At 39.4% G+C, this 16,113-nt stretch overlaps 1 pseudogene; it reads right to left on the reverse strand.

The window, feature by feature from the left end:
- Positions 1 to 10,749: 10,749 nt before the first annotated feature.
- On the reverse strand, positions 10,750 to 14,068 carry LOC139478823 (arylsulfatase B pseudogene; annotated as a pseudogene).
- Positions 14,069 to 16,113: the final 2,045 nt, after the last annotated feature.

The raw sequence follows: 16,113 nt of genomic DNA on the forward strand, positions 1-16,113 counted from the left end.
AATCCGGTTTGGATTTGGTATTTTTGGATTTCATGTTGATAGTCCAGTTCGCTTCCAAATTAAGCCTAGATCAGTTTATTGTCTTGGCAGTTTTAGGCCTTGCTGAAAGTCCTTCCAACTCAATCTTAAATCAAGCGCACCTCTGCTATCATCCTTTTTATAGGATTGATGGATAACAGAGGTGCCAGAAATCGCCAGAACGTGATCTTCTGGCTTAGAGAGTTGTCGTTATGCTGGACATGCCACCAGGTGGGGCTTAAATACCACAGTAGCTAATGGTGGTACTCTTTGAACAGTGGACTTAAGGATACCTGCTCTGAATAAGGGTTCAATAAAAAGACGGTTGAATTTAAAGGCTTATTTCTTTTCAGCTGACCGTTGTGCAAACCTTTTCCTCTTTCCGACTCTATAGCTATATATATAAAAATATCGATGGCAAATGATGATAAACACAATACAAATATAATCCCAGGCTCGTTTAAGTCCATGGCGAATTTAAACACCGAATAAAAGAATTTAAACGCCTTTTCTCCCCTTGTTTTTGAAAGTCAACGAAACATATAGACATTTCAGTGTGTGTGTAAATACTAAACACGAGTGTGCTGTGCAATAAGCGAATGCGGAAGTACTGGTCAACTTCCGATAGCGGTCATTCAGGCTGGTCAAAGACAACATTCAAAAGTCAAACTTTTTACAGCTGTCCGTGTCAATTTCGACTGTATCAGTCCAGTAAACATAAAAGAGTCACTATGTTGATTTGCGTTCGCTCGTTCAAACCGACACAGTGACATTAAACAAGAGGGTAAATTCGGCAAACTGACACCACTACTTGCGTGAGACAGGGATGGATGCTTTCCCCATAGCTGTTTACTATAACAAGCGATAAAATAATTACTTTACCGTTTGCACTGTAAATACCGGTAGTAAATGTCCAGACATCATTTAACGTTAATGTATGATTAGACTTGGGTTGTACAAAGGGCCTCTTAACTTTTTACTTGCTAAAAGTGATGCAACATATTTGTAACATTCATAAAAATGTATCCACGAAACCAGCTACATGTTTTACCAAGTTTACCAGGTTTATAGGTTTATAGTTTATCAGTGTGTTTTTTAAATGAATGAAAATAGGCCATGAAGTTAAAGAACAGTGATTCTTTCATACTGTTATAGTTAATCTGTCATACATACCACTCAAAAAAGTTAATTAACACCCGAATCTTCTATATTTATACAGTTAATATGTCCTGCCATGATATCAAATATCGCAAAAAGGTTGATATTTCGTACTAAATATGGATGAAATAGAGAAACTGAATGCCAACAAAATAACAAAATTTTAATATTCAACATATGATGCAACACTTTTACTGAAGATCATTTAATATAAGCCCTCTTGTATGGGTTTATGTTGTCAAAGATCTAAACCCACTTATGATGTTTGCTTTGGAAAATAAGCTAATTTCTCTGTTCCGAAAGAAAACAAATAACAAATCTGTGATTGATATTATAGAGACAGTTTGCCAGAGTGAACTTTGCGCCAACATGTTATTCAACTTTAAAATAATCCCCGCTTCGTCAAAAAAGTGCTTACTCCTGATATTGTTCTAAACTTGAAGCATAAACAGAGGAACAACCACACTAATCAATTCAGTAATCTTTAAAACGTGCTGCTAAGATACAGATCCATCTGAGAATGCTGTTGTCGATAGGTTTACAGACTAAAGTTACCCAAATAAATATGATAAATTTAATTGTAGATTTTTAAATAAAAAATTGATTGTCAAGAACTTAATCTAAATTGGTCCTGATATCCCGCTCAGTCGAGAAGAGAATGCACCCGGTGGCTCCCGGTGGAACCTGTATAAACAGACTCTGGTCATGCACTTGTTACATGTGTTAGCAAAGTGCAAAGGTATTTGACTTTCTTTTGAACACATAGAACCAGCAATATACCTTCACACGAAACATGCCGATTTTGAAATTGGTCTCAGCATAGGTGTCGAAGCATTGAGTGATGGTGATGGGTAAACATAGATATGCAAACACGGAATTGTGCCTATACGCTGATTGAAACTGTTTGCAATAAGCAGGATAGATGAATTTACAACAAAAATTGGCTCCGAACTCATGGGCAAAAAGGGGACTTAGGGTCAACTACGATTTAATCTCATTTACACGTTAAGATTTCTTTTTAAATCAAACAGATCCGATTAAAGTAATACAGTAGGTTTTTGCAAATTAATGTTTTCGGGGAGCAGTTTAGATTAAAAAAATATTTTAGCGTTCTATTCATCTGGAGATAACATACACACTATTTGTATCTAACTGCTGAAAATAGAGATATAATGCTGTGTGGGAGTTAAAACACAAGTCTTGGCGTGTCTCCACTGTAAGCTGGCTGAGTTTGTATGATATGGTACAGTAATGTTTGGCCTCCATGTATAGCTGTGTCTGTTCAGATTGAAGGTTATCGGGCTCTAGAGTATGGCAAGGTATGATCAAACGGAAGGCCTCGGCATGATTTGATTCCCCGGTAGGGCCCGACATGATATGATCCCCAGTAAGGCAAGGTATGGTCAAACGGAAGGCCTCGTCATGATATGATTCCCCGTTAGGGAACGACATGACATGATCACCCAGTAAGGCAAGGTATGATCAACCGTCGTTTAGAAACGTTGTGACCAAACTGAAAGTAACGACACATTCACCCAGGCCAGGTATTCCACGGTATGATCACCCGTCTTGATCTAACGTTGTGAACAAACAAAACTGTATGTTACAACGCGATCACCGGGGCAAGGTATGACTGACCGAATAGCCACGTCATGATGGACCGTCTAGGAGTGATATGATCACCCGGTAGGGTACGTCATGACAACCCGTCGTGATCTAACGTTGAGAACAAACAAAACTGTATGTTACAACGCGATCACCGAGGCAAGGTATGACTGACCGAATAGCCACGTCATGATGGACCGTCTAGGTGTGATATGATCACCCGGTAGGGTACGTCATGATAACCCGTCGTGATCTAACGTTGTGACCAAACCAAACCAGATGTGGTCATCTCTGTCATTTACACAATAAGGGAGCCATGATGTTAAATAATGTCACACGCCTTTCAGTGTGTGCCCATGTACGTATAGATATGCTCAATTGTGCGGTTGAAAATCCAAGTGGTTAACGCGTTGGCTCGTCAAAACCAAAGATCCGGGTTTGATTCCACACATGGGAAATATGTGTGACGCCCATTACTAGTGTCCCCTGCAGTGATATTGCAGCATTCTCAATTACTCATGTTTTTCAAAAGGTCTACTCCCGAATCATTCATTTGCCTTTCAATGTCAGAAACGAAATTCAGCTCAGCAATGGAACCATAATGCATGCATAGGAGATATATTATGGCATTGAGGAGGATAAAATCCATATCCATTTAAACACAAGTCTTTCCATGAAAAGCCATCCTATATTGAGTTCTTGCTTACGATAACGTACTTATGGTGGAAGTGTTTCTCATCTGTTTTTTTCTATTTATCTCTGAATCTCTGTCATGGATTAAGGAAACTGGGAATAATGAAATGAATATGGTACAGCGTCATAGATCTCAAATACCCCCTATTATGTAGTCAAGAGAACAAAGGATCGACCTTTGCAGCATACATTAGCACCCTGGGTAGGATCAGGGTTAGAACTGGTCATCTGCAATCCATGCTTGTCATAAGAGTCGACTAACGGGATCTAGCGGTCAGGCTCTCTGACTTGGTTAATGCATGTCACGTCATGTAGCTAAACTACTGCGGAGTGTGGCGTTAAACAACAAACAAACACATTATCAATGGCGTTAGATACGTTATATACCAATCGAAGTTTCACTAATGTACATTATCAGTCTCCCACATGATACCCATATATATGCGTCTGTTTCTTCTTGTGAAACTAGGCGATGTGTAAATTGTTCTACAGAAATTCGATTAATCAGAGTTATTGTTTAACTTCAGAGTTAATGCTACTAGGTACGTTTTATAACGATTGCATACACTCAGAACATATCATATATGAATGGGGCGGTGGGGTAGGCAAGTGGTTAAAGCGTTCGCTCGTCACGCTGAAGACCAGGGTTCAATTCCCCACATGGGTACAAGGCGTGAAGCCCATTTCTGGTGTCCCCCGACGTGATATTGCTGGAATATTGCTAAAAGCGGCGTAAAACCATACTCACGCACTCACTCACTCATATATGAATGCAATGACTCAAATGCTTGCGGAGTCATAGGAAAAGACAAATTCAAAACCGCTGACCCCGGGTGTCCTGCCCTGGTGGTAATGTCAGTAATAGACATGGCACGATACACAATATGCACGTTGTTCTATACGCTTTATGGGATTCAATATATTGATATGCAATTACATTATCGTCTTTGACTATGTCAAATCCTGATATCCCCTAAAATATGGTGTTCCCATGTGGATATATTGTATGAAGCCCGAAACAATTTTTTGAAGGAAATAATAATTTCATCAAAAGGATTTGTGAATAGACAACTTAATATCTATATTTTTTCAAGCCAGACGCCAAGCCGTTTCCATATTTAACCACGGTAACTATATCTATGGCAGTCTTACTTAATCACCAATCATTTAGTGTTAACAATTTTGAACAAAATATATAATATCAACATCACGATTATACGACGAAAGTAGATCCACTGGGCGTAAAAGGGGAATATATGAATGGATCACTGAAAATTAGAATGTCTATCTGGTCATATGTACCATAAAGATTGTCATCAATTGAAAATTCTTGATTAAAGCAAGCATTAGTACATCACAGGCACATGAGTAGAAGATGTGCCTGTGATATCTATCGCCGTTCAGATATGAACAAGAATCTTAATCTGGTATCTAAGCTCACTCATTCCAAGGTCTTATGTGCCTACACCAATTACAGGCCAGTGGTGTCAACCTGAGTTCAAATAAAAACGGAGAGAATCATTTAGATGTTGACAATTCCTATTCACGTGCACGTGTAATTTCACATTGTGTTGAAAAATCATGCGAATAGAGAAACCTAGAAAACCAGATAACACAGCAACATCACTTCATATACTTCAACCTATACACTAATCCCAGCATACTTCAAAGGTTACAAAATAAGAAACAAAGAGATTAGTGTTTTGCCACAATGCAAAGAATGACTGTCTACACAGCTAATTCAGCACCTGTTACTCAAGATACCTGGTTTCCCCAACACAGAACATCTGCAGAGATGGTCAGTCACGAATGGTGGGAGGTATGGTACTTCAGCATTAAATTCTGTATGCGGGCAAAAGATCACCTGTTTATTTGACAAATACACGAAAGTGTAGTGCAGCGTATCAGGAAAAAGTGGAAGCATTTCATTTGTCAAATAAGGGACTCCATCCCTAAAAGTGTGAGGAAGTAACAGTACGTCTTTGTCCCGTGGCCACGCTGTCTTGTGTTAATATCCCGACGCTCAAACAAGTGACGTTTGACAACAAATGTGGCGGATTGCTTTAACCGGAAGTACGTCCTGAAGTGTCGCAAGACGACACGCAGCCGACGTTGAGCAAATTTGATTTGTGGTTGTCTCAAAATTCTAACCTTCGATTTTAAAGGATTTTACAATAGATGGACAAACGCAACTTTTCCTTTTATCAGAAAGATATACAAGAATTTGTAAATACGATAAGTTGGTTTTCAAACAACAGAAATTGTTAACTTAAGAAAGCCAGGAAAGGAGTTTAAAGCTACTAATCCATAAATTTCGGCTCCTATTGTGAATGTTTCATCTCAAAGCAGGTTCAGCAATTTTGTACACCTAATCTCAATAAAATGATGTTTAGACAGCTAAACCATTTCCTCAGCGAAATTTCTAACAAGATTATATTACCTGTGCTATTGGACTGAGAGTGACTGACGACCGCGCTGTTCACCTGTTTCCTCAATGTTCAGCTATGGCAACAATCACATGTCAGAGTTTCAATACAAGGTGTAACATTTACAAAGCTGCCACTCGAGAAGGATGTAGTTCTACTTCTTCCTCTGATGTACTCACGATGGCACTGGACTTTCTGTCAATAAAAACATAGCGTTTGTGAATGGTTTAAATATTTAAACTGCAAATGACTGATTCAACCATCAAAGGGATGATGGTCACATAGCTCACTTCATTTCTCTGGCAAAGCAGGCAGACAGCGCATCTGTAGCCTGTTGGACATTGTGTGTCACGGAAGTTTTCAAATCAAACGCCTGATTTGATTACTATATACGTGTATGGGGTACAACTTGATGGTTTAAAATGAGTAATTGTTCTGATCAAAAAGGGAAGAGGGTGTTCCTGTTCTTAAGTAGTATTTTATCTGCGGTATTAATTTTTCAACAATTAAAAGTAATATAAACATCTTTCATAACAAGTGAAAACGTCTTTCATAACTATATATCTCATTTAATCATATCTAAAATTAAGTGCCCCAAACAGTTTTAATTAATGGAGTTATTAGACGTGCATGTACCAAAAGGAAATCCGAAGGTTCTATTTTAGGTTGTGTTTCCAATTTATTCTTCGCGCTCTGGCAAAAAATACAAACTTATGTTAACGTGCCAACAAACAAATGATATCAGGTAAAAGTTCATTTCCAGAACAATATGCACTGAGGATGTTTGATCAATAAACATGGCACTTTCCTGACAAATTGGGCATCTCATAATGTTTTCATAATGCAGATCAACACAGTACGTTTCTCTATCTGGGCAATGGACATTGGCGATATTTGCTATGCCGTCTGAGGGAGTGATTTCCTGGTGTATTGTGGACATAATTTGAGAGTGATTTCCTGATATACTGTGAACATACTTTGAGAGTAAGTGCATGATATACTGTGAACAAACTTTGAGAGTGTGTGTATGATATACGGTGAACATACTTTAAGAGTGATTCCCTGATATACTGTGAACATACTCTGAGAGTAAGTGCATGATCTACTGTGAACAAACTTTGAGAGCGAGTTATGATATACAGTGAATATACTTAAAGAGTGATTTCCTGATATACTGTGAACATAATTTGAGAGTAAGTGCATGGTATACTGTGAACATGATTTGAGCGCGATTTCTGATATACTGTGGACATACTTTGAGAGCGATTTCCGGATATACTGTGAACATACTTTGAGAGTGATTTCCGGATATGCTGTAAACTTAGTCTTTGTGTCGTAGAACAATGCTCGGTATGGCGTGACATCTCACACAGAGGAAGGTGGTTTCATTCTTCTGATAATTCCATAATAATCGCGTCTGGCCGCAGAATTAGGGCAGAACAAAGTATCTTTTACCGGACTAATTCAGTACCCACCCCAGTGGATGTCACAAAGATGCAAATTCTAGCAGTGCCCCCAAGATTTTTCACACATACCCGTGTACCCATTGTCTGTTTTCCTATACACGTGCCCGACAGGGAGGGGAAAGCATTAAAGCTTAACTGTTCTCTTTAGATATTTATCACCTGGATTACATAAAGTGGGACTTTATCTCTAATGTTTAGAATACACTTGTGGTTTGGACCAACGACAAGGGCAAGGGCAGTTCCGCCCATAATGCGAATACAAAGATGATTGTTTCCCCGATGGAATTTCCAGAATCCAATCCTATTCTTAGTAATGGCACATCCACGTTTAGTTGCACAGACAGGTGTAAAGTCTAAAGTAAGCCGAGGTGTCGAGAACCCACTCCTGGACCAGGCACTAGGTCATGGTCAAGAATTCAGCACGGATACCTTGGAGAAAACAAGAATATCCCTGACATAACCTAATGTTATGGTCTTACCCATGTGGAATAGACACAATTCATGTCCCCATATTAATTCCCTGGTCAGAGTTATTGCAATCTGGTCAAGTATATTTCTCTTATTCTGAGGTCGAAGATAGCGTCTTTATTCATTTATACGAGATGATTTCATAAAAAGTGTTCAACTGTGACTGATATTCAAGACTTTTTTTATGGCTAGATACGATATCTATGTAATTAATGTATTATAAAATGATGTGTTGTTAATTGAAATTAATATGAAATTTACTTCCAAAATATACATTTTCTTCAAGTGTGTTTAACATCATAAGAACGGCATAGTCAGGAGTTGAGCACAAGCTGATCTCCCTTTTCACCTCACAGATTATTTGATTTATTAATTGGTTATTATTAATTTTCTAATCATCTGTCTGTGTTTTATTCATTTAAAATGTGGTAAAATCATTTTTAAGTCACATGTTCACAACACCAAATTACCAAATATTGTGGGTCAGAATCGTCCTAGTTATTGCACGAAATTCAAGGAAATAAATACTTTGTGAAAATTGCGATATTTAGTCGAGACAAAATAAACGCCTTGTTTTGTAGATCTGCATTTTCATCCACTTTCAAAAACAAATGTGAACAGAAAATAAGGTGTCTACTAACCTTTTACCTCAAAAGGAACAATTAATTCACATTTAGACTACCTCCCAATTTTATTTGTATTTATATGTATTTCTACGTACGTGCGTGCGTGCGTGCGTGCGTGCGTGCGTGCGTGCATGCGTGCGTGCGTGCGTGCGTGCGTTTTCAATGTTAAACTTGCTTGGTATAAATATCCGTTAGATAAGTCAATACATTGATCTTGTCTGTATGAGCGTGCCTGCAAATGTAAGTAAAGGACTATTTTGAAAGCTTGTAAGTAATCTAAACAAACAAAATGAATGACCTGAACTGTCCAGGATGTAAATTGGTTCAATGTATATGTCTATGTCAATGTCCTTACAGACACCATGTCCATTACACATCATACAAGTTGCAATCTTGCATGATGTCACATCAGCTGTGTGTAAAGCATTTGTTCTATGTTGGTGCACTTGTTGAAATTAACTAAAGAACTATTTTAACCATTCATTTGAAAATGTGAACCAAGTTGTTAGAATTGAAGCCATGTCAACCTGCAATACCGGATCTGACGACTCTCTGGCTACCTACTTGTCAGCAATATACTATACTCCTCAATTGTAAAACTCAGGTATGTCCGATATATTTGAATATACAGTTCACATGTTATGAGAATCAGTTTTAAGTGAGTGATTGAGTTAATATGTAACGTCACATCGGCAATATTTCAGCCATATCGTGACAAAAAGCTATATATTATTAATACATATATTAAAACTAAAAACACCTTTTATCGATGGACAGTAAAATAACTAGAATATCACAGATCAGTATTTAAAACTAGTATACAACCATAAAAAGATATCACTATATATTACAATACAATATAAAAAAGGGCTATAGATCGCCAGCATCTGAAGGTAGATCACCATCCTAGGGCCCATGGGGACTTATAGTACCTTTGATACCTGCATGGACCACAGCAGGATTTACATCAACCCTTCAGTTGTTGGCGACGATAAGGAAATTTAGCCAAAATTTAAAAGAACACACATTCTACGATTAAAACTATGATAGGAATAACGTACTTCGAATGATATGGACTTCTATACCCTCTCAGGGGGCAGTTTTAAGTATTGTGGAAAGAAAATATCCTTATCAAAGTGGAGTAGTATGTAATTATATTTCAGAAAGAGTGCACCGACTTTAATCTTTTATTTGAGTGGAAGCGAAAATGTCAATCATTTGTGCATGAGAGTTGGCGATATATGATTATTTCAGGCATCTTAACAACAAACGCCACGCCAAACGCATCTTAAAGAGACTTTGATTCAGTGCCGAGCATTATCTGACTAGTAGTAACCATTTTTATTTTAAAAACAGAAAGACGGTGATATAATGAAACGCTTTTTGCACCCTTGTGACTCATTTGATTCCTTTTTAAGTAAAAGTTATGAAATTTGAAAAGTTTCTTGAACCTTGTGTTTATTGCTGAAACCCAACGACAATATGTGGTTATCAAAACGCCTTTTAACAACGGTGGTAAAATTACCTGTGTTTGTATTCTGTAGGAAAAACTCTAAACATGCTAGCAAAAACCGTTTGATCATAGAATTGCTCAACACTTTTGTTTCAAAATCACGTTTTTGAATATTCTATTCTTTTCAATTCTAAACAAGTGTCTTAGCACATGTTCCATAACGGAAACATGGAAACGGATTCCACAAAGGAGAATGCCATTTCAAATAGCTTTTGTTTGTAATAGTTGAAGATATGCACTTCAGAGATTCCATCAACAACACATGGAAATATGAATTTAAAAGCCTTAAATACGTCCAAGAGATACTTTAAATGAGATAATCGTTTTCTAGTGTTTACTCGTCTTTGAGTTTCTAAACAACGGTTAAAATGGCGAGATTACTATCCTTGCAATTCCACAACCCTTTCGTGTGATCAGGAGATCCTTTGGACTCTTGAAATCCCCAAGGTCAAAATGGGAAATCTCGTCCAATACCAATAACGCTAAATTTGGCGTCTCTCATGACTCGTAAATACCATGTTGAACGTGCCGGATTGACAAACCCAATATAATTAGCAATTTTTAGCCGTGACCTCGTTAAAGTCCTTACAATTAGAGTGAGAGTCAGAGTCATCATGATGTCTCAGAAGTCTTCATGTTTTGTGCCGAGACAGAAAACAATGAAATTGTTGTTAACATTTAATAAAGAACAGAAACAAACACGCAAATTACGAATTCGATCAATTTATATTGTACAATCTCTCAGCATCAAGTTCACGTTTTCTGTATTGTTTTGGTTCACATGATATATTCAGTTCTAAATCTAGCTGATTTTACTCATCAAAATATTACTGCTCAAAGTGTTTGTGTGTTATATGTCATCAGGTATATGTGGAGGTTAACATTATAAACAACACTTAATTATGTCTCAATTAACCTTTAGGTGGTAACGTTGTGTAATTTTGAACTATGTTCTGCATGTTATGTTAAACTATCGTCAAAATTGTCTTCAAAACATGCAATGATATAACACAGAATATTAATACATTTTAATGGCGTCAATTTACCTAAAACGGTTAACTTATTTTCCAAATCCCATTTTCACGTTCGGCCCCACTTGATTTATTTCGTTATTTCACGTGTTATCGTCCCGTGAAGAGTCTGGGTTAGAGAAAGTTTTCATCAACCCATACTTGTCGTAAGGGGCGACTAACGGGATCTGGTGGTCAGGCTCGCTGACTTGGTTGATGCATATCATCGTATCCCAATTGCGTCGATTGATGCTCATGAAGTCAATCACTGAATTGTCTGGTTCAGATACATTTATTTAAAGACCGTCGTCCAATAGCTGGAATATTGCTGAGTGCGGCGTTAAACGCCAAACAGACAAACAAACAAATTTACGTGTTATAACTGTAGCGATATTTCAAAATTTCCACGATTGATTATAAGAAGAGATTTGTTAATACAAATTAGGGATACTATTTGATATGAAGCAACTGCCGCCAGGTTGTGTAATGTGATGGTCACATGAACTAGTAAAACTAGTGCTTATAGTTCCACTTTTGATTCTCACAATGCTGGACAAGATAATTCTTTTACACTGCTTTTATTTCATCAAAGTGGAAGTGGAGGACACCAGGAAGGGTCACATATTCTGTCGAAGTATATCCGAGCCTACAATCCGGATATATATAATTCAACTATTAATATACAAGTCCTGAGACACGATGAAAGCGCAAAATTATCTCGAAATCAGACAAGATGAATTTTCTGCTCAAGTCCCTCTTCAAACACATTGGATGCAATACGGGCTGAACGGCGAAAGAGTTGTGTTAGTTATCTCATGCCTAAATAGCCAGAACAACTTAATTTGATGTTTGTTTCCATTTTGCTAAATATCACCAAAAATCGAATATGCGTTTTCATAGAGTTTCAGTATATGAATAAATCTACTAAGGCATTAAGATGAAAAAAAGATAAATATACTTAATAGGAGGCTACTTACTTGGATGCAACAGAGATGAGTAATCTTGTTCGTTAGTGAATGAGTGAGTGAGTGACGGTTTTACGCGGCTTTTAGCAAAATTCCTGCAATATCACGGGCGGGGGTAGGGGTGGGGTGAGGTTGGAGGGGTGCCACCAGAAATGGGCTTCACACATTGTATCCATGTCGGGAATCGAACACAGGTCTTCTGCGTGACGAGCTAACGCTATAACCACTAGGCTACCCGACCCCTTGTTGTTCGTTAATGCTGATGGTAGATGACAATGTTACCGGTACTATGTCCGTCCTCGCTATATCGAACTTGATCGTATACACATGATCAAGACATTACATGTGAATGTCAATTTATGGATAATTCCAATGCGACGTTTAGGTCCAGGGGTTGGTAAGCTACAAACATCTGTCTCGAAACGCCACAAGAACAAAGAAGTTAAAATCGATAAGGCAGTCATGCCTTCGTTGATACTACGGCTTGCCTCTAAAAGACACATTAGTATGTAGTGGAAAAAAATCACAATGATTTTCAACTGAAAGGTATTAATCCCTTGATTGTCAGAGAGAAATTAACTGCAGTGTTTTGGTAGCCAACAAAATAAAACATTCAGCACCACCCTGGGCTCCAGTTGCCTCCATAGAGAGCTGGGTTTGATTTAGGGTCATCTGGTGGTTGATAAGCTGGTACTCGCGTCTTCTCCCAGTTCTCAAGGCGTTGTTTCATCATCGCTACAAGCTCGGGGTACTTAGCAGAGAGGTCGAAATGTTCAGTTGGGTCGGAAGAGATATTGAACAACATATATGGAGGGAACTGGTACACGTTTTCCTTGGGAGGGTCATCTGATCCCTCACCGGAGTGTGGAAGAGGATACCAATCACTGTGAGATCCCGGTGAACCTCGCGTCAGTTTCAGGTCACCATATCTAATAGCTGAGGAGTTGGACTTGTCATAGATGTTGTAGACGAACTCTTTCCTCTTACTCGGGCCACCATTGATGAGCATGTCGTATTGACTGATTCCGTCCATGTTGGGGTCTGTGTTCTCTCCACCAGCCAGCTCCACAAAGGTCGGGTACCAGTCTACAGCATGCATCATTCCAGTGTTGAGGTAGCCCGTCTTCTTCAGAAGGGATTTACTGTAAATGAATCCAGCTCCTTTCGTCCCACCTTCCCATAGTGTAGCCTTAGATCCACGAAGGGGAAGGTTGTTTGCAGCACCGTGAAAAGGCCCGCCATTGTCAGTCGTAAACACCAGCAGCAAGTTGTCAATGAGTCCTGTTTCCTCTAAAGCATTCGTGATGTTAGCAACAGCTTCATCAAGAGCACTGATCATACCGCAGTAGGTCCTGCGTGGTAGGTTCTGGATATGCTTGTACAAATTCTCATACTCAGGGGGAACTTGTAGAGGTTCATGTACTGCTTGAAACGGCAGATACAAATAAAGTGGCGTGTCCTTATCGTGAGACTTGATGATATCCACTGCTCTTTCTGCAAACACACGCGTTGAATATTTACCTTTCGCTTCCGTATATACGGAAGTGTTGAAGTGTAGATCATATCCGGAAAACTTGTCATATTCTCTTGTGTGATTGAAATAGTTCTCGGCGCCAGTGTAATACCCAACGAAAGTATCAAACCCACGGTAGATCGGGGTGTATTTCAAGTTGCAGAAGCCTAAATGCCACTTCCCAACAGCATGGGTGATATATCCTAGTTCCTTTAACTTCTGTGGGAGGAAGGTGAACTTGATTGGAACAAATCCAGGAGAAGCCGGCTTGATGACTCCGTCCTGTAGTCCAGTGTGGTAGGGGAAGTACCCCGACATGAAGCAGTTTCTGGAAGGCGAGCACACGGGCTGGACATAGGAGGAGTTGAGGATGACTCCAGCTTTGGCCAACTTATCCAGGTGTGGCGTCAGAACCTGTGGATTACGGAAACCAACATCGTTCCAGCCCAGATCATCCGCAACTATGAACACAATGTGTGGCTTAGCTGCTTGACTTCCATGAAGGTAAACGAAAATGAGAGTAAAAGTCGCAACAAGCCGTGCAGCATCCATGGTTGACACTGGTGTATTGCTGATCTGGTTTTATCGACACCGATGCATTGCGCATCTAGCTTTATCTCCTCGTCTGCACATGCGATGTTACGTGGACATTAGCCGCTAAACGCGTGACAATGCTGAGCGATATTGCTCACATCCGACCCGAGTATCAGGACTACTTATCTATGAATGTGTGGTATGAAAGTCAAGGACTCCGATAGACAGACATCTCGTCTCTGAAATAAAAATATTTTGCAGAGAAAAGGAGTTTTTAATTTATCTCAATACAATATAATAAAAAGGAGTCTAAAGACTCTCTTGGGTAACTCCAGTAATCTAGTCTTGCCAACTATTATAAACGTGCATTTGCTGTATTGGATATATTTGTTTCAGGGCCTGTATGACAGACATACAAATCAACTGATTAAGTCGTTGGTAAGATCAGCATGCATACGTTTAATGTCATACTAATAAAATATTCTACGAGACTCAATTCTAGGTATTTGAAACTTAATTGATTTGTCCCCGATTTATCTGACCCCGACGGCGAAGACCGTTAAGCATACAATCAATCACTGATCTGTCTCGACTCGACTCTAATATTTACAGGCTGCCGTCACATACAGTTGTAGCCGGAATATTGGAGGGAGAGGCGTTAATCAACAAACAAACACAATCAACACATATCAATCAGCCCCCATGTCAGTTCAAGCTATCCGTGTTACTTCAAACCATAGTCAACTTACTTATGACCATTAGCAGCTTCCTCATCACCCTAGTCAACATGATTATGTACGGTAGGGGACAAAGGTGGTCAGGTCTACGTGTCGCCATATTTGATTATTGTCTCTATTGACCTTCTGGAGGTATAGTTTTTCACCATGCTCTGCATGTTATGTACAAATATCGCCAATCATTGACTTCCTGGTGCGGTCGGGTAGCCTAGTTGTTAAAGTGTTCGCTCGTCACGTCGAAGACCCGAATCCCGACATGGGTATAATGTGTGACGCCCATTTCTGGTGTCCCCCCCCCCCCCCCCATCCCCCACCCCCCACCCCCCAACCCACCCCGATATTGCTTGAATATTGCTAAAAGCGGCGTAAAACCAAACTCACTCACTCATTCACTCACTCATTGACTTTCTGTTTTCAACGGGTTCATCATCCTGCATCATCCTTTGATGAAACCCGCCAGCACGCGTATGGTGCTGACAAACCAAGAAACATTACCAGGGCCCACCGGGATTCGAATCCATGAACACTGACACTGGGAGGCAACTTTGCACAGCCCAAATACGACGACTCAGACGAGTGAACAACCGAATGATATAACTCCTAAGGTTTTATTGTCATTTTGTCCTAATTTCACTGTGACATGTTTGCCACTTTGATGAAACTTACGAGGATGGTTATTGTATTGTCAGACCAAGGATCATAAATGCGGCAAACACACGACCAACGACCGCGGATCCTGGCATGATTAGGTGACGTGGCTCTTTGCGGCGAAAGCAATGATATGACATAGAAAGTAAACAAATTTTAATGGCACCACTTTTCCAAATACGGTTCTATTGCTTAAGCGTCCCTTATTCAGATTGTTTTAAAATAGTTAGATGTTCTTATTCGGACCCACTCAGCCTGTGCGTTATCTGACCGCCTCCGTGGTCTAGTGGTAGAGCGTCCGCCCTGAGAGCGGAAGGTCCGGGGTTCGATCCCTGGCCGCGTCATACCAAAAGACGTTAAACGATTGGAACTTGTTGTTAAGCGGCTACAACAGAGACTGCTTGGCTCGGAGTCAGTATAATGTGTCTGAGTGGGGTATTCATGTTAAACTGCGGCATGGCATCTCGGTGAGCTAGCACAATAAATCGGCATCATCCACACATACACACGCACGCACACACACACACATTTCAGCTCACCTTATGCGTTATCTACATAAGATATCGTGCAACAGTGGTGGCATTGCATAACTACATTCACACCGATCACAACGCATATAGTTCAACGATCGATTATGAGAAAAGACCGAATATAAAAAAAGATTGTTTATACAAATAGGGGACACTATTTGATATGGAGGCTGTGTTATGTAATGTGGTAGTGACTACAAACT

Source organism: Haliotis cracherodii, unplaced genomic scaffold (genome assembly GCF_022045235.1).
Source record: "Haliotis cracherodii isolate W230 unplaced genomic scaffold, xgHalCrac1.p SCAF_4, whole genome shotgun sequence".
NCBI lineage: Eukaryota > Metazoa > Mollusca > Gastropoda > Lepetellida > Haliotidae > Haliotis > Haliotis cracherodii.